The 24,243-nt window shown below is 36.1% G+C and overlaps 1 protein-coding gene across 2 annotated transcripts in view; it reads left to right on the top strand.

Annotated features, from left to right (window-relative positions):
* The first annotated feature begins 2,406 nt into the window (after positions 1-2,406).
* Positions 2,407-24,243, top strand: part of LOC123872837 (bcl-2-related ovarian killer protein homolog A-like) — a 33,891-nt gene continuing 12,054 nt past the window's right edge. Inside the window, exon 1 of one of the 2 annotated variants that reach the window (XM_045917444.1) lies at positions 2,407-2,646. The gene's annotated coding sequence lies outside the window, so the exon portion shown is untranslated. The remainder of the gene's footprint in view (positions 2,647-24,243) is intronic. The other variant, XM_045917509.1, reaches the window with a different exon arrangement.

The raw sequence follows: 24,243 nt of genomic DNA, 5'->3' as shown, positions 1-24,243 counted from the left end.
ATGTTATGCTAAAAAATTGCTCCATCAGATTGCTCTAATTTATTGCTCCAGATTGACCCATATCTACGTGTTGTCGAGCGACAATTTATTGCTTTAAAAATTGTCCATGTAAGCGCATCATTATAATAATGATTGATATAAAAATATCATACCGCTGCTTACAAATAAAATCCTACAAGATTTTTATAATTATAATAATTACAAAAATCTAGTAGGATTTTATGAGTAAGTAAGATTAGTAGGATTGTTTACGTCACATTGCTATAATTATTATACAATTAGTAGGATTAGTAGTTATAAGATTACACATCTCGCTAATATTGATAGAATAGTTGATAGAGCGTACGTCAAAATGAAATGGACCTTAACTGCCTTATATTTTATGCCATATCATTAGTAGTAACTGTAATAAGCAATTTGTGACGGGCGGAGAGACGGACAAGTTGCACCATACCTTAGGTCTCCTTTTTTACCCGGCTACGCCAAAGTCAAAAGGAAGGCTTACAATTTTAGCAGTCTATATTTACCACTTGCACCAGTGGCACGGAACCTTAAGAGGGGTCTCTCCGTCACTCGCTCCATACAAACGTAGTTCCAATTTCATTTGAATATTAAGGAACCTAAGTCCATGAAATTTTGCAGACATATTCTAGAAACTAATATCTATGCCTGTGGTTTTCCAGATTTCTATTAAAATACTCGTTTTCAAAGTTACGCGGTCTTAAAAATTTACATACAAATCTTTGAGCCCCTGTAATTTTAAAACTACATATTTTTAGAAAAATCTAAAACACCACAGGCACAGATTAGTTTCTAGAACATGTCTGCAAAATTTCATGGACTTTGGTTGCTTAATATTCAAATGAAATTGGAACTACGATTGTATGGAATAAGTGACGGAGAGAGCCCTGTTAAAAAATAAAAATGAAAAGACCTAGATAGAAAACAAGCGTTAACTAGTTATAATAAAGAAAATCAATGTAATGTAAGTCAACTGAGATCAACAAATAAATTGATAGATAGATACCTACATGAGTATACATTGATAAAAATTCCGTTGATAACTTGTAAACAAAGTAACATATGTCCACCGCTTCGCTTGCGTGAAATATGGAATTTTTGAAAATTATATTTTTTTAGTGGAGATTATACGTTTATACCTACCTACAGAGAATCTATGTGCAAAACCTCGACTATTTATAGATAGATCTTAGACTGCTTGAGTTAAATTATACCGATCAGTCAGATTGGAATATACTTACTAGAATCAAAACCTTACCTACCTAAGTAGTCACTGTTTTATCAGCAAAAACAGTAGCTGGTCCGCCCGGCTTTGGTCGGATGAAGGTTTAATTATATTTAGTTACTTATTATGTATAGCGTTAGTTCTGGATGAAGTAGCTTTCTAATTGTTGTGAAGGAATTATTCTTAAAATCGATTTATCGATTACATACAAACAAACAAAGAAATCTTTCCTACTTATGATATTATACCTATGTGGTTGCCTAGAAGAGATTGCTATAGTTGCTACCATAGCTCGTAGATATGATAGCTCGCAGATTTGCACGTTGCACAAAAGAAGTTAAGGTCACTTTGTTCAAGTCCTTTTGTCAGAGCTTCTACACGTGCAGTCTGTGGGTTGACTATACCCAAAAATCTATAAACGCTCTCCGAGTCCAGTATAATAACATCTTCAGAATAATGTTGGGACTGCCTCGATACTGTAGCGCGTCCGGTATGTTTGCGGAGAACCGTGTAGACGGATTCTTCGCAATAGTGCGGAAACGGATCGCCTCAATTAAAAGCAGGCTGGAGAGAAGTCCCAACATTATCCTGAAGGTGATAGCAGACAGACAGGACAGCGCTCTCAAAGCGCACTGGATGTCTGCATTAGTTAATAAGTATATTAATTATATTAACTAACATAGAATAAGTTTCTTACTAACATACATTACATTATAATTTAGTTACTAACATAGGTTAAGATGTTTACTAACATAATATTGTGGGCCTTTGTTGCTTAAATAAAAAAAAATAAAAAAAAATAGCGATGATTTTGTTTTGCTTTGTACCTATGTGTTTTTGTGTACTTTTGTGGTATAGTAATATCTATTCATTTATTCATTATAATATTAGTGTGATTAGTACTAGAATAAATAGATTTAAAATTATGTTTCTCATTAAGTTTCTCAGTAATTACAGTTTGAATCATACAACGTTATATTATCACAAAATAGGAAGGTTATTATAATATAATGAAGTGAACTCACAATAACACGTAAATCAATGTCGTATACCACATATTAATATGCAGGAAATATATCGATCCCATCTAGATTCAACCATACATATTGTGATGTTTACGATGCAATGAGAAAAGCATTGCTTGAAATAGTTACCGGCATTTTTATTATGCTTAGTTGATAACCGCGTGCCGCGCGTGGCGCCCGTGCTTCCATCCACGTCGCAAGAGTTGACATCTAACGTTATAGTCTGACCTATTTTCACCGCGCAACCTCCCGTTTAGCCGTTCAAATTGTTTTAAATCACTTGTGCTCAACCCTCGCAGGCCACTGCAAGTTCAACAGGATTTTGCGATCGAATAACCGTCCGAAATTTTAGGCACTGCTGATAATTTGATCAAGGTAGGACCTTTATCAAATTGTGCTCGCTACCTTTGTAGCCGTGATTGTTAATACGATTTTCCATGTGCGTGCTAAATGAATAAAATCTTTCAAACTCCTTTTCGGTCTGATCGATTTCATGTTTACGATGGTATCAATAAATCCCTGCTGTGAATGCAAATTATTTGTTCAGGCTACATATACATAGTAAGTTTGTATAGGATGACTGTACCTCATTCGTTGTTCAACTTGACACGGTTAAATCTAAATCGTTGTTATCTCATTGTGTGCAACGTAAATCTTATCTACTTAAGGTTTATTTTTCATCCTAAATTAAGCACTTACATTTTTCCGCAAGAAAAAAACACAAGTGTATTCGCACAAAACATTGAGTGATTCAATACATAGCTAGGTAAGTACCTACCTATTATGAATCTGCAAATCTTATTTTTTTGTTATGATTTTTCATGTTTAACTACTTTTTGTTTTATTTATTTTTTTGGTATGGTAACTTTACCACATAGGTTCCTACGCAATGCACTTTTCTAAATAATATTCTAAATACTCATTATCTAGGTACCCACTTAGTTAATTAGGTAGTGCAAGCCTGAAATGAAGCAACTGAAGGAAAAATAATACCGGAAGACGAGGCGAAGTAGGTACAATAGGTAGTAGGTAGGTAGGTAGGTACCTGGCACAGCACCTCGGTACCTACGAGTACTTCACACTAATATTATAAAGGCGAAAGTTTGTATGTGTGTGTGTGTGTGTATGTTTGTTACTCCTTCACGCAAAAACTACTGGACGGATTGGGCTGTTTAGAATGGAGATAGATTATACCCTGGATTAGCACATAGGCTACTTTTTTCCCGGAAAATCAAAGAGTTCCCACGGGATTTTTAAAAAACCTACATCCACGCGAACGAAGTCGCGGGCATCAGCTAGTACTTCATAAATGATTTTAAAAAGACAAGGCGCCAGCCGAGACCTCAGAGAGTTGTACCTACCTATATTACCTACCTTTCTCTAATTTGCACGGAAACAATAAACAAATTAATTCAAGAAACAAGGTTTCTGATTCATATTGAAAGGATTGAAAGTTACATTCCAGTTTACAATAATTAGATAAAGATATTGACCACTTTTACCTGGTAAAACCTAATAAGTTAAATTTTACTAATTAAATTACTCTTTTTTATCTATAGGTACTAATAAATAAAATTCGAGTGTCTGTCTGTAATTTCGAAATAACTACCTCATATTAAGCTCATATTATGGTTATTTGAACGATACCATAACTAACTGAATCACACTTTTTAAAATTTTTTGTTTGTCTGTCTGTCGGTTTTAACAGGCTAATCTTCGAAACGGCTGGATCTATTTTTACGGGGCTTTCACTGACAAGTAGAGGATTAGCCAAGAATTAAACTCATCAAGGAGGCCAAAAGTAGCCTACTTTTGTCCTGGGAAATCAAAGTTCCCGCGGGATTTTTAATAACCCACGCGAGTAAAGCTGCGGGCATCAGCTAGTTAAACATAAAAATTATGTTAAAAGTTTAAAACCAGCCATTCTTCGTGGCTGAAACGCGCGGTCTTTGTTATATTTTTTAACTTTTGCAAAAAAAGCTCACTCTTGGACCTACCTTCAAAATCACAGTTCAAAATAATAAATACCGTGTGCCCCGTGTGTCTAAAAACGTCTCTAGCACTTTGCTAGCACATAATATAAATTGTCCAGCAATATCCTCAAAGTACCTACTGTATGTACATTTTTTTGGTCTATGCTCTATACCTACCAACCTATAGTCACAGTCGTAAGTGTTATTTCGTTACGTATCGAAAAGAGCCGATTGACATTCGTTTTTAGGGTTCCGTGCCCGAAAGGCGCCAACTGCCAACGGGACCCTATTACCCTGCTATTACCACAGCTACACAGAACACCGTGCCACAGCTATCACTAAAAACTCCACTCTCCGTCCGTCGGTCCGTCTGTTTGTCTATCAGGGGACTGTATCCCGTCAACCATAGATAGAGGCCTGAAATTTTTACAGATTGGGTATTTCTATTGCCGCTATAACAAAAAATACTAAACGTTTCAAAATTATCGCCATGAAAATTAAAAAAAAATTAAATTTTATTTCTTGTACGCTGGTACGGAACCCTACCTGTGCCAGTCCGACTCGCACCTGACCGATTTTAGTATTAGCTATAATTTATAAGTAAATATCATTATTTATTGGAATTTTGATCGATTTTGGATCGTCCACTGGTCACCATGTCGACTGATAAAACATTGTAAGAAGTTTCCATAAAAAATTAAGATAATAAGAACATTGTAAAGAACGCGTGCCTAATTGTTTGATACAGGATAAATTGTTTTTTAGAGATATTTTAAAATCCTACAAAAACTCGTGCACGGCATCCACATAGATTCATCACAGATTAGAATACCTACTTACCGCCGCCGCGTGCAAAAGAGCCGGTCAAGTGCGAGTCGGCCTCACACATGGTTTTCAGATTTTTCCCTTTATTTGTGCTATAAGTCATTGCTACCTGAAAAATTTCATGATTCAAGGTCATCGGGAAGTATTTTGATTCCCGACACGACAGACAGGCAGATAACGAAGTCTCATTAAATGAAAAAAATCTAAGCTTTGATTCGATTTACACTTTTTGGAATACCGCGATCTAGTAAGAAGAACCAGCAAAAACAGCTATTTAAAATAACTTGTTTTTCACAACCTATATCACTAATCCATCATATTTTTTAATCTTATATCTCAAAAAAGGCGGATCATCCTTTTGTTTTAAAAAGCTTCATATTACATACTAGCAAATTAAAACATACTTATTAACTTCAAACTGATCATATTCCGTCTCAACTGTAATAACTTAATAAGATAGGTACCTAGAAAAGCGTAAAACGCAAGTCAGATCCCGGTTCTGAATTTGTGAATAATCTCCTTTAAACTAAATTGACAGTCCCAGGATCCCAGACCCCAGTCGTGGATGTCTAGATTTGAATTGTCAAGCTAAGAAGTGTGTGTATGTACACTAAAATTACCGCATTATTTATATTTTTAACGAGAGACCCGCATCGGCTTCGCAAAACGGTTCAGTAGTTCCAGAGATTATCCCCTACAAACAAACTTACAAACTATACCTCTTTATTATCTTAGTACAGATGTATAGATGAGTAACTAAGATGTCCCCGCGCAAGCTTAAAATTCGAGAAAACATCTCAGTTACTCATCAAAAATATAATTGAAATAATGCCTTTTTCTGGAACGATGTTAATACGCTGCCGAGCAAAGTAAAAGTAAAACCTCGCGAGGTAGGTGAGCTTAGTGTGGACCCAGCTAGAAAAGATTGAGAGCAATGCCTTTGTGGGAACAATGAAACAAATGACTAAGTAGGGTCCATTGTTCAACCTCGAAGTTTTTTGACTATATCGCCTACTTTGTTGCGAGAAACATAAAAGTGAAGTGGTTAATCATGTGTCATTGTAGTTGTACTAATGGAGCAAGCACGAGATAATCTGTTTAACTGCAGTGCTAAGTTCCATATTATACATAAATGCAAATAAGCTTTGGATAATTACTTATGTAGAGAATTGTTAGAGTTCCGTTCGGTTCTATATTAAAACCAGGACCCTCAGTTTTGTCTATCAGTCCGACGGTCTGTGTATCATACAATATAACCATTAGAAAAATCAGCTATAGGACTAGCACACGAAGGGTTCCGCACTATGGTACAAGAAATAACACTGCAGTAAATCATATAGTAATTTTCGGTCCAATAGCTGAACTATTTGATGACGGACAGTGTCATCTATGATGTGATTTAGTAAACAATCTAAACATATTATGTGGTCGTTGAAAACTTTTTCATTTTTAGGGTTCCGTACCTCAAAAGGAAAAAGGGAGCCGTATACCTACTTAAGTGACTTTTTAAAATATCCAAGGTATTGTAGTTAAGTATAGTTTTAAATAAAAAGCTTCAAAAGTCGTTATTTTATTAACCCCCGACCCAAAAAGAGGGGTGTTATAAGTTTGACGTGTGTATCTGTGTATCTGTGTGTCTGTGTATCTGTGTATCTGTGTATCTGTGTATCTGTGTATCTGTCTGTGGCATCGTAGCGCCTAAACGAATGAACCGATTTTAATTTAGTTTTTTTTGTTTGAAAGGTGGCTTGATCGAGAGTGTTCTTAGCTATAATCTAAAAAAATTGGTTCAGCCGTTTAAGAGTTATCAGCTCTTTTCTAGTTTTCTTGTAGATAAGAAGGTTAGATAACCGTTAGGTTTTTAATATTATGTCAATAGACAAATGTCAAGCTGTCAAGATGGACGTTGCCTAAATACATAATTATTTATTTAAAAATGATGTTTTGGAAAACTCAAATACTTTGGATCGTCGGGGGTGTTATAAATTTTTAATTTACACTTGTGTATAGATCCCCTTAATGACAAGATACATCTAATCAAAGTTTAAACAGGAAATTGCTTATAAGTAACAAGTTTGTTACTAAACGGTCTATTGTTTTCGATGAATGAAGCCTTTTAAACTGATTAATTATCAGCATAAGTTTGAAAACTCAAGAAAATGGTTCATTAACATCAGGGCTTAAACAGACGTGCTACATTTTACAGGAGTGAAAACAACAATATATGTATGACTATGAGCACTCTTCCTATGTAGTACGAGCGTACAAAATACGGTCAAGCTTGATCGGTCAACCAAATCAAACAATAAACATATTGTAATTTATCAATCACGTCCCATATCATATCATGTATCAAAGAGTTCCCGCGGGATTTAAAAAAACCTAATTCCACGTGGACAGAATCATGGGCCTTGCCTTACCTATCGGTTTCGTACAGTGATAGCTTGTATCTCAGTCACGGATAAAGCTACTGCTTATCCCGAAAACTCAAACAACAAAGTGATCCTATAAGGGTTCCGTTTTTCCTATTGAGGTACGGAACCCTAAAACCTATATCCACGCGGAAGAAGACGCGGGCACCATGTAGTACCTCTCCTATATTTTCTCAGATAGTTTACCATGACTCTTATGCCAATGAAGATTCTATTTTCAATTTAGAAACATGTTTGAACGGAAGGTGAAGATTATGATTCATGGTTCTGCTTCTTCGCTCCTTTTGCTCGTACACATGTTTAATGGATCTCTATTCTCTATAGTGTAGCGTAGTGTGTAGCGCAGATTGTGTAATGGATTTGCATTGTTCAGTACCAGTGTGATGAAATATTTGCGAAGCTCTTGATACTAATGTATTTGAAATAAGTTCGAAGCGATTTACGTAAGTTATTTCCACGCAACACGAGATTTCAGATGAGAGTTGAGACACTTGACATTGATTAAATTCAGTGGGGTTGAAAATTTTCGATTTGAAAAATTCGTTCCTGGTTTCATCCTGTTTTTCTTTCTCTAGGATAAATTCTGCCACCGTCTTACAGATCTCGTCCAATACTAATTGCCGCCAGGAACAGCAGAAGCTTCTTGGCCAAGATGTTTTTCGCCTCTTCCAGGTGCAGTAGTCGTGATCCCTCCCTTAGTCTCTAATTTGTATTGTCCTTTCCTTAAAATAGTAGGTCTATTCCAGCCTACCAGCTGCAGTAATTCCAAGAACTTTCAATCGATTAATATTTGATGTATGCGATTAGGTACCTACCTACCCAATTACTGTGCATTTTTTTTTTTTTTTTGGAATAGAGTAGAATATATTTTTATTCAACTGAACTTTTACCAGTGCTTTTAGATCGTCAAAATAAATTACTACTGGTTCGGAATGCCGTTCCTACTGAAGAACCAGCAAGAAACTCGGTGGTTGCTCATTTCAAGTTGCAAGTGTTCAATTTATGCCATACTTAGAATAGATGGACAACAAAAAAAAGTAGTGTAAAGGCAATTTTTACATCTACGACTGGAACCTTATATTCCGATCAATTTAAGTTTAGTTAAGACCATGGAGAGCGCGAAAGTTGTTTGATAAAAACTAGCCAATCTATGAGTCCAGAATACCAAGTGCTATTCATGTTTATTTTTCAACTAGCTGATTCCCACCAGTATGTCCGCGTGGATTTAGGTTTTTAAAAATCCCGTGAAACTCTTTGCTTTTACCTTATAAAAAGTAGCCTCTGCCGTTTTCTAGGTCTTTAATCTTTAACTATACCCATGCAAAAATCACATCGAATCGTTGCTCTATTGCGACGTGATTGAAGAACAAACCAATAAACCAACAAACAAGCACTCCTTCGCATTTATATAATTATTAGAACATTAGATAGAAAAGTTACACGATAGCCACTGATCATTAGCGAATCTAATATACTTAACATATTACTTCCACTTATTTCCGATCCGCTTTCCATCAAGTTTTCACCTCTTCTTTATACAATGAATACCGCGTTTAAACTTGTTGGGCACCAGAGTACAGAATCCAGATTAGTAGCTAGGTATATGAAGTTGACTAACTTGACTACGATAATAATCAGTAAGGTTTGGATTCGAATCTTGGTGCATAAACATTTTTTAGGCTTCCGTACCTCAAAAGAAAAAACAAAACCCTTATAGGATCACTTTGTTGTCTGTCTGTCTGTCTGTCTTTATTTATTACGATTACTTGGATTATAGCTAAGAACACTCTCGATCAAGCCACCTTTCAAACAAAAAAAAAACTAAATTAAAATCGGTTCATTAGTTTAAGAGCTACGATGCAACAGACAGATACACACGTCAAACTTATAACACCCCTCTTTTTGGGTCGGGGCCCGGGGATTAATAAAATGTGGACCTCGGACATCAATTAGCTCGCCAGACCCTTTTCTTTGGGTACATACTACATACCTATAAATCGTGTTGAGTGCACGGGTTATCTAAAAGACGGATTACGATTTAAGAATGGGACCCATAATGTGACTTGGTACCTACCTATCCACAATTCAGATGTGGTTGCGGTTATCGTTGGATGTAAAAATGTATAAAACATAACCTACCAACTGTAAAAATTGTACCTATACGATGTTTTTTGTCAATAAAATCAATAATGGTATTTATTTAAAAAATCCGGACGTAAAAAGACCCTTTGAATGAAACAATTTCGTTAGAGTTTATTGAATTTGTATTGGATCACAATAGGATTTTACAAATCCCAATATACTTACTCCTACTTATATCCCTACAAAAAAATAAGATGATAATAAAGTCAAATCATTTCATAATCAAATTGCATTGGAATATCACTTGCTTTCGGCAAGGTTTCGGCGAAGTTTCGATTTCGGTGATGTATGTGTGAGGTTTTGGCGAGGTTCAGTGAGATTTCGGTGACATTTCGGTAAAGCTTCGGTGGGGCTTCGGCGATGCTTAGGTAAGTTTTCGGTATTGTATCGGTTAGATTTCGGTATGGTTCCGGCGAGATGTCGGCGAGGTTTTGGCTCATTTTGACAATGTTTCATCGAGGCGTAACCGAGGTTTCTGCAAGGTTTTGGCGAGGAATCGGTGAGTTTTCGGCGGGTGTGAGGTTTCAACGAGGGTTCAGCGAAGTGCGGCAAGTTTTCTGCGAGGTTATCTAGATAGGTAGATATTAGACAAACTTTCAAAGCTAATTTTTAGTTGCTAGAGGTAGCTCATCATCACCATCACCAACCCATCACCGGCTCACTACTGAGAACGGGACGATTTGGCAATAGTCCAACATGCTTACATGCGAATTGGTAGACTTCACCCATCTTTGAGAACATTATCAAGAACTTTCAGGCATGCAAGTTACGATATTTAATTGGCTAAAACGCACATAACTCCGAACAGTCAGAGATGAGTGTCAGGGATCGAATCATCGAACCCGAATAGGAGGCCGACGCGACGTCTTAACTCTTAACCACCGCGCCATCATCGCTTTTAAAGTAATCTATGCGCCCAAAACTCTACAGTAACCAACTATAACTTGTAATAAAAGCTAAACGGTAAATAGGTAGATACGAGCAAGAAGGTATATCTCCCTGTAAACGGCGCAGCATCAGTTTCCGTTTATGAGCGCAAGTAAACAACAGTAATTATCACATTAAGATAACAAAGCAGCTTACGGTGTAAATGCCTGACGCAGACAAAAATTGAGCATATTTTAAGCTTAAATAACTTTTGCTGCTTAAGAGGGGTCTCTCCGTCACTCGCTTCATACAAACGTAGTTCCAATTTCATTTGAATATCAAGCAACCAAAGTCCATGAAATTTTGCACACATATTCTAGAAACTAATATCTATGTCTGTGGTTTTCCAGATTTCTGTTAAAATATTCGGTTTCAAAGTTACGCGGTCTTAAAAATTTGTTTACAAATCTTTGAGCCCCTGTAATTTTAAAACTACATATTTTTAGAAAAATCAAAAACACCACAGACACAGATATTAGTTTTAAGAATATGTCTGCAAAATTTCATGGACTTTGGTTGCTTAATATTCAAATGAAATTGGAACTACGATTGTATGAAGCGAGTGACGGAGAGAGCCCTGTTAACACCAGACCGAAATCGAAATGTAATTACATACAATTCATGAGCAATGATAATTGAACTCTAATTAAACCGCATGCAATTGTCGGATGGGGCAAGCTTGAAAAGTCTTTACGGTCGTACGGTTTCAGTCTTATCTACTTAAAGTTGGTATATTCAATAGTCTCCTTGTTATAGGTAACAGGTGTCCTGAAAAAAGAAAATCCAAAAACGATTTAGAGTAGGGTTCAATAGATTCAATGGGTCGGTAAAATAAGGGATCTGTACGTCAATTTTCAGTACAATATCTGCCTTTATGGCTTACAATCTGCTGACAATCTTAGTTCAAGAAACTTGTTACCGCTAGGTCGTAGGCAAATATTTTTTCAGGGTACCTCTTTCCTGGACATTAAACAAGTGGTCATTCTATCATTACCTACTACAGAACCCTAAGAAAGGATATTTGATTACCAGTCAAGTTCGAGTTGGACTCGCTCACAAAGGATTCCGTACCACGTTACAAGAAATAATAAAAATAAATAGCACTTGATAGTGCGTTCGTGCGTTGTGCTTATACTTATTCAACATCTGATTTCCACTCCACTTTTAATATGGGTACCTTTAAGTCAAGAGTGAATAGGCATCTTCTAGTTTGCTAGAAGGTCTGATTGCAGCCTAGCGCTAGTCTATGAATTTCAAAACACAGTTTGAAATTATTATATGTATTTGTTGTTATAGCGACAATAGAAATAAACATTCTGTGAAAATTTTAACCCTCTATTTTATTACGATTCATGAGATAACCACTGACAGACAGATGGATGGACGGACGGACGGACGGAGGCTTAGTGATAGGGTCCCATTGGCACCCTTCGGGTACGGAACCCTAAAAACGATTAGTATCTACATCGCGTGTACGTAAGGTCTTTAGAGCATTAATTGAAAGGAGACAAAGATCTAAAAACGAAATCCGTGTGAGTAGATAGTAGTTCCGTTGTTCACGCAGTTTACTTATCAGTATCACGGAACAGATACGCCGTCGCATTAGTTTCCGTTTACGAGCTCGTATATAATTATTACATTAAACAAGGAACAAAGCTTACGCATTTTAACGCCGACTTCTTTCAGAAAAATAGAAATTAAATGCAACCTTAATAATATCATTTGCGATGCCGCTGTAAAGTTACTTTAAACATTTTTTGATGTTTACTGTTGTATTTTTGTGGAATCCTCTTTTACAAACTCTAAATGTGTGCTTAATGTTTTTTGATCGTGTTGTTTCCGTAGTTTGTTTCTCTACTATTTTAAAAATAACTATTTGGCAGTACCCACACATACCTTGGTACCTTTTAGTTGAGTGGCCTCGCTTCGCACGGTTGGCCTTTGTCTATTGACGAAAAGAGAAATGAAATCCTTTAAGTAACTTTTAGATATACGCGACGAGGTAAACTCTTAGTTTCTTTCTCATAAAAACATGATTTCAGTAGGTGATGCCCGAGACTTCACGTGGATATAGGTTTTTTTGAATGCCGCGAGAATTTTTTGATCTTCAGGCACAAAAAATAGCTTATGTACAGCCACGGGATACAAGCTTTTCCTGTACGCAATTTCGTTAAAATTGGTTAAACGGATGGACCGTGAAAAACTTGCAGACAAACGACATACAGACACACTTTTCCATCACTACCCATCACTATATTAAGTTGGTTTGTTAGTTTGTCCTTTAATCAAGTCTCAACGGAACAACGGATCGACATGTTTTTTGCGTAGGCTAAAGTCCTGGAGAGTGGACATAGGCTACTTTTATCCCGGAAAATTAAAGAGTTCACCTAACTTAAAAGAGAGAATAACCTAAAATCACGCGGATGAAGTCGCGGGGACCAGCTTGTTTACAATATTAATTAGTATGGATGATGTAGATAATGTCTACATGGAGATAAAGGGGATTGTAACAGATGGAGCTTCGTAATAATTAAATTAAAGTTAATTTCATTACGAAGCTTTCCAAATTAAAACGTGAGTTACAACACAATTGTGACGATAACTTTCCAGTCTTCATATTAATTTTCATTAACGAATTACAAAAGTTCGCTTCTTTAACGTAAGTTTCAGGCATGCCCTTAGTTACTCAAAAAAGGCTATAAAACTCAGGCCACATTGGGAGCGAAGGGAATCGAAACTAAGTTCGTTTCGATTCGCTCGTCGCTAGCGCGTCTTTTCATACTTCGGTTCACACCGCGATCTACTTAGAGCTAAACACGAACTTAGTTTTGTTATCTCCTATCCACGGTACAAAATACCTAAATAAAATATCTCCGTGCCAAAATGCGTCAAGATAAACAAATATATTTTTAATAATAATAATACTAGCTGATGCCCGCGACTTCGTCCGCATGGATTTAAGCTTTTCAAAATCCCGTAGGAACTTTTTGATTATCCGGGATAAAAAGTAGCCTATGTGTTTATCCAGGGTATAATCTATCTCCATTCCAAATTTCATCCGAATCCGTTCAGCCGTTTTTGCGTGATTGAGTAACAAACATCCTCATTTTCACCTTTATAATATTAAGTAGGATTGGTAGGTATGGGATGGATTACCTAACCTGCAAAAGTTTGAAATCATTAAGTTTGGTTGAGAACTCAGAGATCGGCGGGAAAGTTTCATATAGTAGAGTAGTGTAGTATATATTAATCTTGTACAAATAATTTTTCACACACGTTAAAAATACAAACTATACAGCTATTTTTAAAACAATAGATTTGAGGACACTCTCGGGTATGCAGATTAACAATGGTCATCAATATCCGAATAAATTCACAAAACCTGCAATGCCTGAAACGATTTTATTTCCGTGAAAGTCTAAAAATATTGTTTGGGAAAACAGTTTTTTACCTACTACGTACCTACCCAAGTTAATGTGCTCTAACGTATGTGTAGAGGAATAACATTCAAAGTAAAGAGCCAACCAAAATCTTATCTGCATTATTATGTTGCAACCACTACCTACAACTAATTCAGATCCTACTACTGCAACGTCCATAAACGAAACCTAGCGTATGCCTATCTACTATTTTATAGCAGTGAAGATAATATCGTACAGTAAAACGCTTTGTAAAAAATACCATTCAAAACAAAACCCTGATGAATTTTATCCGCCTATCCGAATCCGCCTTCAGGTACCACCCCTTTTCCGGAAGCGGAAAATATATGAATCAAACACATGCAGTGTTTGATTTATATTTGAACTTTTAGGGAGATCACCCACCGCGACTTTTTGCAGCGATACAGCCGCAAAAGGTATAGGGGACGATGGGGGAATTGCGGACGCTGAAGGGAAATTACGTATAAAACCCATACTATTCGAAATAATCAATCAGTCTTTATTAATTATAAAACTTTAGTTATTCAAGTACAAAATTAACATTAACTATTCTAGGAGATCAATAAACCACTACTAATTTTGATTGAAAAACAAAACCTTGTCTGTCCGTAATTACCCGTAGCCCTTGGGGCAAATACGGACGTGTGTTTCTTGAATTTTTTATTCTTGAATTCTTGAATTTTATTAAAAGTTGACTTTATGCCTTTTTTGGAACAGCCCTTTTTCACTTTGTCAAGAAGTGTAGACTTCGGAATTCTGTATTCTCTTCCGCCTGACGAAAAGTTATATGTTCATCCTTTATTTCTTGTAGGGCTTTTTGCAAGGTTGCGATGGTGTTGTACGTTCGTTCTTTTTTTCTGATATACTTTCGAGGCATCTGAAAATGAGCAGTAAATTGGTTTAGCTTTTGACAAATTATCTAGTCAGGGGTAATTACGGACGTCCGTATTCACCCCAACGAGCTTGTCCGCAATTAACCCAACCAGATCCAAAAAAAAAAAGTTGGCAATAATAATTTGTAGGTAACAAAATTTCTCATCGAAAGTTGTTTGTGTAATCTATTCTATCTGAACGAGGCATTCGATAGAAAATATAGTTTTTTATTGTCACTTATTTAACAGACATAACACTCAAAATAGTAAACACTACAAATTAGATCAAAACTCACAAAAACGTTTGAGTTTATTTACCTTAAAAATGGTGCACAGCCTTCCGTCGCGAATGTTTCCCTGGCACTGAAGATGGCGGAAAGTAACTAGTGATCATGGCGGACGGGCACGGGGGAAAGGAATTGAGTAGATATCTGCTAGTCCGTATTTACCCCGTGTCCGCAATTCCCCCATCGTCCCCTACCTACGGTAGCGATGCCTCTCTGGCATGTGGCTGTGTATGTGTAACAACTTGTTTTTCTTATAGTTTGCTTAGCACATAAACAAATCGCAGAAACCTTCTGGGAGGAACGCGTAAGCAACACAATTTGCCGGACCGGGCCCTCTGGAGTTAAATTTTTCACTCGTATCATGATTTCACTGTCACTGTAAGAAGGTCGTATGGGCCGCGTATAGTGCGCCTCTTACGCATTTCAGCGAGAAATTTTCTTGTTTACTTTGTAAGTAAACTGAGGAAAACTAAAGCATTTCCTATCTTTACCTACGATTCTGTATCGCTATACGTCGCGATTCAGAATCGTATTCAACATAAGCACCTATAACGTGTGGCTATTGTCACCGCCATTTGATTGGTTTTGGAGCGCCACTGAGGTCACCGCCATATTATTGTAAATTATTACCATAGTATTTTAAGTACAATTACATATTACAAAACATACTTACTAAGCTTACTTACTTTTAAATTTTTACGTATTTAAAGATCTATTTTTATATAAGACACAAAATAATAGTATATTTTTAGGGTTTCCACAACAATACAACAATTAAATTTTAAATGCCAAAAAGAGAAGTACACTTTATAAGACGTATAGCGTGACTATAATTATTATTTAGTCAAGTTAGGGGTCATTGGCCAATGAGAAAATCGCGAACAAACATACCTATGTACGGGGCGAATACAGAACCTCCTTTTTTGAAGTCGTTTAAAATAACATTCATATGCAGGTAGACATTTGAATTTGCATAAAGGATCAGTGACCCATCTGATACCAAGTGCCTACCACTGAATCTACACAAACAAAATAATTGATACTAACTTGACTTGACTGATATTGACTAAATTGATAGCGATGACGAAAACAGTATTGTTTGCAGATAGGTACTGGAATGGGCAATTTGTTCGTATATATCGCAATGTATATTGTATGTGGTATCTAACTATGTTAGGAAGGTGGGCTTTAAAGTACTGTGTTATTCTTAACATGTCCGTCTAGTAAATAGCTAGGTATAGGAATACTAATCAAGAACTGTTCAAATCTCTCACAAACATCTCACAAGTCGCAACTTTGCTCTCTCTCGTAGCAATACCTACAAGTAACCTGTCATAGTAGGTACCTATTACCCATTATAGCTTTATGCTATTACCTAACTAAGTTAGTTTATTACAAAACTATACCTATAGGTAAAACATAAGTTATTTTTTATTAATAAAAATTAATTTATTACAAGATTATTCATGACAAAAATTGTCTCATATTCTTTAAAAAAAATTAATCCATTAATCCAGAATATTGAACATGTAAACAGATAGATACCTAGATAATTATAGATACTGTAATGGTTATATCAATATATAACCATTATGGATATATATAATACGTATAATATGCGTGTATAATATGTATAATACGGACTCAAAGTAAAGTAGTGTAGGTAGTGAAGTGAAGTAACTAGGTACCGAGCTACAAACGAATGACAAAGAAAAGGTAACCTGCTACCTTCCACGCCAATTTCGCGAACAAACTGTATTTTCTTTAGCCAATCTAAGCGTAAACCTAAGCGTATCGATATTCCATTATTCTTAAGATAACCCTAAGAAAAGCGCTAGCGTAACAGAGCAGAAAATATCTACCTATTCTAAATTCTACAAACATTTTGCTAATAGAATTTGTGTTTATAATGGTCCAGATAATTTCGTATTGTGATGTTAATAAGCACTTTACTACCATTAAGCGACATACATTGTTCCAGTTAAATGCACGTGAGTTATTCAATTACGCAGGAAGCAACGCGCAACGTTGGCCGTTGCTGCATTATTGTTGATTTTGTCGGGATACCTATTATTAATAATATTATAACGATTCAACCCGTCTAACACAATTTAACTTTGTAGGAGGGCTGTTCTGTGCTGCGTGGCTCATCGCGCGCTTCTAGTTGTATCACATGAGCCTGTGAGTCTATTCATGTGCTTCTAACACAAACAAAAATCTGACAAAATTATTTTGATGTCCTTACGCTGGCATTAGTTTTTGTCGCAGAATAAATAAATTAAAAAAAGTCGATGACCGTTGGAGCAGACGCGCTCTCAAATTGAAAAAAGTGTAGTGTGAGACGACGTTCAGCCCGCTGGACTAATGACCTTAAAAAGGTAGCGGATGTGGGTGGATGAGGAAGGCGGAAGTCCGTTCTGGACGCGTTTGGGAGAGCTCTTCAAAAGATCTATGTCTAGTTGTGGGCGTTGACACACTGATTGATATTCATAGTTAGATGGATGTTTGCTAGATAATGGAATATGATATAATAACCTTTAACAGTATGTCTGCGTAGGATGGGTGGCACGGAGAATTTGCGAACTTTGCTAGTAGGAAGAAGATAGCGGTAAGCGTCATTCAACTACCTACCTAAGTGGTTGAAGTATCTACCTAACAAAGTAATCAACATCGTCTCAAATGAGAAGAAACTAAGATTATTAGCTAATATAAAACTTTAGTTGAGCAAATAATTATTGAAAAATTATTAATTTTGTGAGCTTATTATAATTTATAATGGCGGGCTTCCCTATTTCATTTCAAACAGCAGATACGCCCACAGCGCCCCATTTAATAATGTAATTAAATATTTTAATATCGATTCCTTGCAATAGTCGTACATAACGCCCACCGGGAATGAATGTTCAGTGCAACTTGTTGATGCACTTACTTAAAATAAGATGAGGTTGCTTTATCCATCTCATCCCACAGGTACCTACATATTTATCAAAAAAAGAGTTGTACGGGTCACACAAGGTTTCCCGTATAAGTAATTGTTAGTCAAATTGATACTTAAGTTTTGATATAGACTATACCTAGTTCATAAGATACACTTATAAATGTTAAAAGTTTCAGCTAATAAAAATTCCCCGTAATTATGTCTCCGTTCACCCAGAGTTCATAGCTAGCTTACCTAATAGTTTGTTTGATAAAGAGATAAGTAAGAGATTTTGTTTTGGTGAGATAAGTTTGTAATGCACAGGTTGCAATTGTAGCCCATCAATGCCGCAACCACCGCGCAGTGTCAGCGCTATTGCTAAACATATTATTAGGTACCTATTACTTAGTTTGTTCTGGGTTTGTTTTGATAATATGATTAATAAATTAATAACATAAAAATGTACGAGTGGCTAGCACAAGAGCTAGGTATTGTACGTGTTGGAACGATGCCCCCACGCAGGCCCAAGAGCCGAACTTTTTCCCATATTAATATCTCCCATTAAAAATAAATAATTTTCAAATAGGTATTCATGCCTCAACCAGAACAAATAAATAAAATAAATAAATAAATAAAGCCTTTATTTCCAATCATTTGTTAATTAAATACAATAATTCATATTTTTCAGTAAACACAATTACAATTATTATTTTAATTATTTGTTACAATTCATAGTATGACTTAATTACTAATTGTTAAAATAAAGTAGGCAAATAATTTTAATTAATTTTTCTATAAACTATTATTATTTTATATTTTACTAGCTGACCCGACAGACTTCGTCCTGTCAAAAAGATTTGTAATGTGGCAGTTTTTGTGCCTACGTATTTTAAAAAATTCTCCTGAACAGAACCGTTGACGTTAGGAACACACCTACATTGCTTAGACAACAGTGAGTGCTTGTAATTTAATATGAACTTTATACCATAGCAATAAAGCTCAAATTGACTACGTTTTAGTTAGAAATCATTTGTATGGGAAAAAGAAAAGGGCTATTTTTAGGGTTTTTCCAGCAATAATTCTAATTTTTCTCGCCGTAAAAACCATCCTTGAACTTCAACGAACATTTTAAAAAAAGATTTGGCCAAATTGGTCCAGGCGTTGTTGAGTTATGCGCTTACCAACACATTTTGCGATTCATTTTTATATTATAGATTATAATGTCAATTCAAAAGATCAGTATTTAATTTTTATGTATGTACATTTATTTACAATATGTCAAATTTTATTATTATTAAGGCTACTGGCTTTGTTCTGGTTGGCTAGGCCAACCAGAACAAAGCCAGTGATAAATAAACTAAGATGACAAACGATCGAAATATTATATGCAGATTTCATTTGAAGTTCGCAACAGCTGTGTCGCACCGCACTGCACTGCACCACTGTCGATTCGTCATATCACATAATCGATTACACGGCATAAAACTAGAATATTGAAACACGTTTAAGAGAGGTCTCACAGTCACTCGCTCCATTAACGTAGTTCGGCTTTCATAACTCATTTGAATACTAACCAAACAAATTATACGAAATTTTGTAGATACGTTCTAGAAAGAAATCTATGTCTAAAAAGTTGAAGAAGAAGATAGTATATACCTACAAAAACCGATCAAGTGGAGTTGGACTTGTATACGGAGGGCTCCGTAACATTGTACAGTATTTATATATTTATGTATTTAACATACATTGTTGTTACTTATGTGCAACACTGCAAGTTAATAATAAACAGCACCATCTACATGTGATTTAATAAACCAATTATATTTTAAAGAATACATTTTTTTTTGTAATATAACCTTAAATTCATGGCTTTCGGATTTTTTCTTCTACTAGTACTATAAGACCTACCTACCCGCCAAATTTCGTGATATCAGCTAAACGGGATGCGGAAGGATTTGGGAACCCAACGCATTATTATCCCAAGAGAACTGCTACCATTATGTGATTAATGGAATGGATCATGAAATTCATGATCCTCAGCAATGAGGAATATAACTATAAAGAAAAAGAAGAAGTCAACGGGAAATAACCTAGAGGTTTTGATTCCATTTTCTTGACATACACGACAGACAGGCAGATAGATAGATAGACAGACAGACAGGCTCCAGATAGACAACGAAGTGATCCTATCAAAGGACCTTTTTTCCTTTTGAGCTGCAGTACCCTATAAATAAAAGGATACTACGTTTTTAAACATGATACACATTAACGTGTAAGTACAAAGGTCTACTTAAGCAGTACAGTGTACACGTTAGAGATAATTCAGTTCGGTCGTTAGAAGAGACACTGTTATCACGCTGATGCGCCGGCTTACGACGTGTAATACTCGAATAACGGGGCAGAGGCCCTTAGCCATTGACTTCAATTGACCTGGAGGAACGAACCTAACCTAATAATAACTAGAAAAACGTTAGCTTGCAAATAAGAGGTGATAGCCTAGCCTAGTGGATTAAGATGTTGGCCTCATATTCGGGCCAGTGTTCAATCCTGGACACGCACCTCTAACTTTCGAAATTATGTATGTTTTAAATATTTATACAGGTACAGTCAAAGCCCATAAGTCGTTTAGCACCTGCGTTTGCATACGTTTATAGGTGTGTGTAGCGTTTTCATAGAAAAAATGCATCGGGTTTTTGATGCAATAGTTTCGGGGAATTGCTACTCGAATTCTGAGGCCGACAGTACATATAGTCCAAGAATCTATGTGCCGTGATGTTGTTGTCCGAGATGCTAAAATCGTGACCTCGCACCGGAAAGCGCAGCGTTGGTAGACCCCCAGACAAACGACATAAAACAAGCCGTAGGGACTAGGGAGCCTCTAGATTCAGGCTACGCAAGACCATGGCTTGTGGAAGTCCGTTAAAGAGTCCTACGTCCTACGTGCACGTCTATCGGTTAACGATGATGATGATGAGCTTGGAACTAGGTATCACACTAATATTATAAAGGAGAAAGTTTGTATGTGTGTGTGTGTGTGTGTGTGTGTGTGTGTGTGTGTGTGTGTGTGTGTGTGTGTGTGTGTGTGTGTGTGTGTGTGTGTGTGTGTGTGTGTATGTGTGTGTGTGTGTGTGTGTGTGTGTGTGTGTGTGTGTGAATGTGTATATTTGTTACTCCTTAACGCAAAAACTACTGAACGGATTGGGCTGAGAATGGAGATAGATTATACCCTGGATTAGCACATAGGCTAAATCAAAAAGTTCCCACGGGAATTTAAAAACCTACATCCACGCGAACGAAGTCGCGGGCATCAGCTAGTAATGAATATTTTTAAGTATCCCTCTCTTTCGCTAACATAACAGGCAGCAGGAGTAGGTAAACCAGTTCCAGTGCACTACGCAGAATAAGCAGAAGAAGCATTATAGTGAAATTGAGTTCTTTTGTGGAATATTACTAACTCTAGTACTCGTAGTATGACAACTCTCTGCCTTTAGCCTATTAACAGCTTTGCTCCCCGAGCACCACATTCCATAAGCAGTTTGTTGTTGATATCCCGTGATGTTCGTGCTATACATAAAAACGGGCCAAGTGCGATTCAGACTCGCGCACCGTGGGTTCTGTATTCGGGTATTTTTTTGACATTTGGCACGATAATTCAAAAACTATGATGCATAAAAATAAATAAAAATCAGTTTTAGAATGTACAAGTAAAGCCGTTTTTTGCCATTTGACTACGGAACCCTAAAAATGTCTGACTTTCATTTTGCACACATTCCTCTACACATTCAGTTAAGTTTTTAATTCTAAAAACTAATTGATTGGATATGGTTCAGATAAGCGTAGCTAATTCTGAAACATGGCGCAATCACGTTACTCATGACTCTTCCATTTAGATGTGATTTAGATATAGAGTATGGGGGACGCAGGTAAATATGCATTTCTCTGTTTAAAATTAACGCTGCACTTGACATTAATTTTGTATCGGCACAGGTGAGGTAAACTGTAGAAGTTGCCTTCTACCAACACCTTCGCCACTTCTTTAAGCCACGTCCTTCCTGAGCCATGACCTTATTTAGAAATTAGAACCGTGAATAATTTTCTGACCCTTTCTACTTAAATTTTATTATTTTTACTAAAATTACATAATAATTTATTTGAGTTAAAAGTAGGTATCTACCTAATTATGCGCCGACCCTTCGCATTGAGATAATATTAAATCGTAAATCACACAAGTAGGTATGCCTATATCCGCCAGAAAACCTGCTCATAACGCCATAATATAGGTACGGAAATTGTGTTAAGATCCCTAGGTACTTTACAACTTACGCAATTATAACATTTGAGTTACACGATTGTCTTCAATTGCTTTCCAACAAACATTCAATAATAATAATTAAAGTTAGATCTCTTAGAAATTACTTACCTGAGAACTGCCAAGTTAACACTTGACTGCGCTAGATTTCATTTTACAATCGCTTGCGATTTCTCAAGTGTAATAACCTGTCCAAAGCAGCTTCCTTTAACAAATTAATATGGTTTGCAGTTTGTGTCCGTCTATACTGCAGGATCTGTGTGAGTGATACGCATTCGTTTTCGCTTAGGTTCTTATGTCTTTCAAACAAAATAAATATGAATGACTCTTCTGCGAGTTTCTTCGCATCGATGCAAATGAGCGACGAAGTAAAAAATTTCGGTAGGTTTCATTCCATTTTGTTTTTCTATTCTGCCCCTATCGGTGTAGGTACCTATACTTGAGCTCCTGTTAAATTCATTTTCATCTTACTTTTTAATTAAAACTTTTGTTCCATTTTTAACCGACTTCCAAAAAGGAGGAGGTTCTCAATTCGTCGGGATCTTTTTTTTTTTTTTATTTTTTATTTTAGTTCCCCGATTACTCAAAGACCCCTGGACCGATTTGGAAATTTTTTTTTTTGTTTGAAAGGGTATACTGTGCAGGTGGTCCCATATAAATTTGGTGAAGATCTGATGAATATCTTCGGAGATGGAGAACAGAACTCCTCAATGGATAAGAGCAAATTGCTCGCGATCACTGTAATAGCTTAGTAAACAGTAGGGTTTTAACTGGGCATAGCATATTATAGTACAGTGGGGCCACTAAAAATTGTGAAATAAAAAATTTTCAAAAGAAAAATAAAACCGACTTCAAAAACCAAAAACACTAAAAAGTAGAAAATAATTTTTGTTTAGCTACACATGTAATGTACCTAGGTATGAAGTCGGGCGAGCTTCACTCTTGGATTTCTAATTTTGTTTTAATATGCTCGCTCGACTTCATACCTAGGTACATTACATGTGTAGCTAAACAAAAATTATTTTCTACTTTTTAGTGTTTTTGGTTTTTGAAGTCGGTTTTATTTTTCTTTTGAAAATTTTTTATAATTTAGTCTGCCTGTTTTGGACACTATATCTACTTTTCGTAGACCGACCCGGACGAACTCTTTTTTCACGGTTTATTGGCTTTACTCTATTATACGTTATCAGTAACATTTCGAGTGGCTTTTATATCGCTTATCTAACAAAACACTTGATGTACATGCACGAAAGCTTCAGCGTTTCATATAAATACATTAGAAAAAGACCAGCGAATTTTACCAAAACCCAGCGATGTCATAATCTATAGGGTTTCTTACAATTATAATCTGGGTATCTTTAAAACAAGAGTGAATTTGTACCTTCTAGGCAAACGCGTCCCATCTTAGGCCAGATCATCACTTTACATCAGGTGTGATCGTGGTCAAGCGCGCACCTATAGTGAATAAAAAAATAAGTACAGATATTTAATGGAAATAATAAAAAATGTGGATCAAATACTCTTTTCAAATACGTCCTATGTATTTTATTTCATAGCAGGTAGTAGGTTTATTTTATTTAAAAAAATGTAGAATTATGGAAAGACTACCTACTCACCATTTTGTAGTTTTCAAGTTCTCAAATAGTTATTACTATCATCACCATCCGATAGCTATCTACCATCATGTCTACGATTTCTACATGATCTTACGCACCGCCGCGCCGCGCCGATCTTGAATTCAGCGGCTTCTTGTGGAAACCTACGGTCGTCTGATCACCTAGTCGCCTAGCCAATTTTCCCAAATAGTAAATTTGACATAGACAAATACAAAACTTTGTTCGAAAAAAA

Source organism: Maniola jurtina, chromosome 1 (assembly GCF_905333055.1).
Source record: "Maniola jurtina chromosome 1, ilManJurt1.1, whole genome shotgun sequence".
NCBI classification, from domain to species: Eukaryota; Metazoa; Arthropoda; class Insecta; order Lepidoptera; family Nymphalidae; genus Maniola; species Maniola jurtina.
This window is presented reverse-complemented; position numbering and strand designations above follow the sequence as displayed.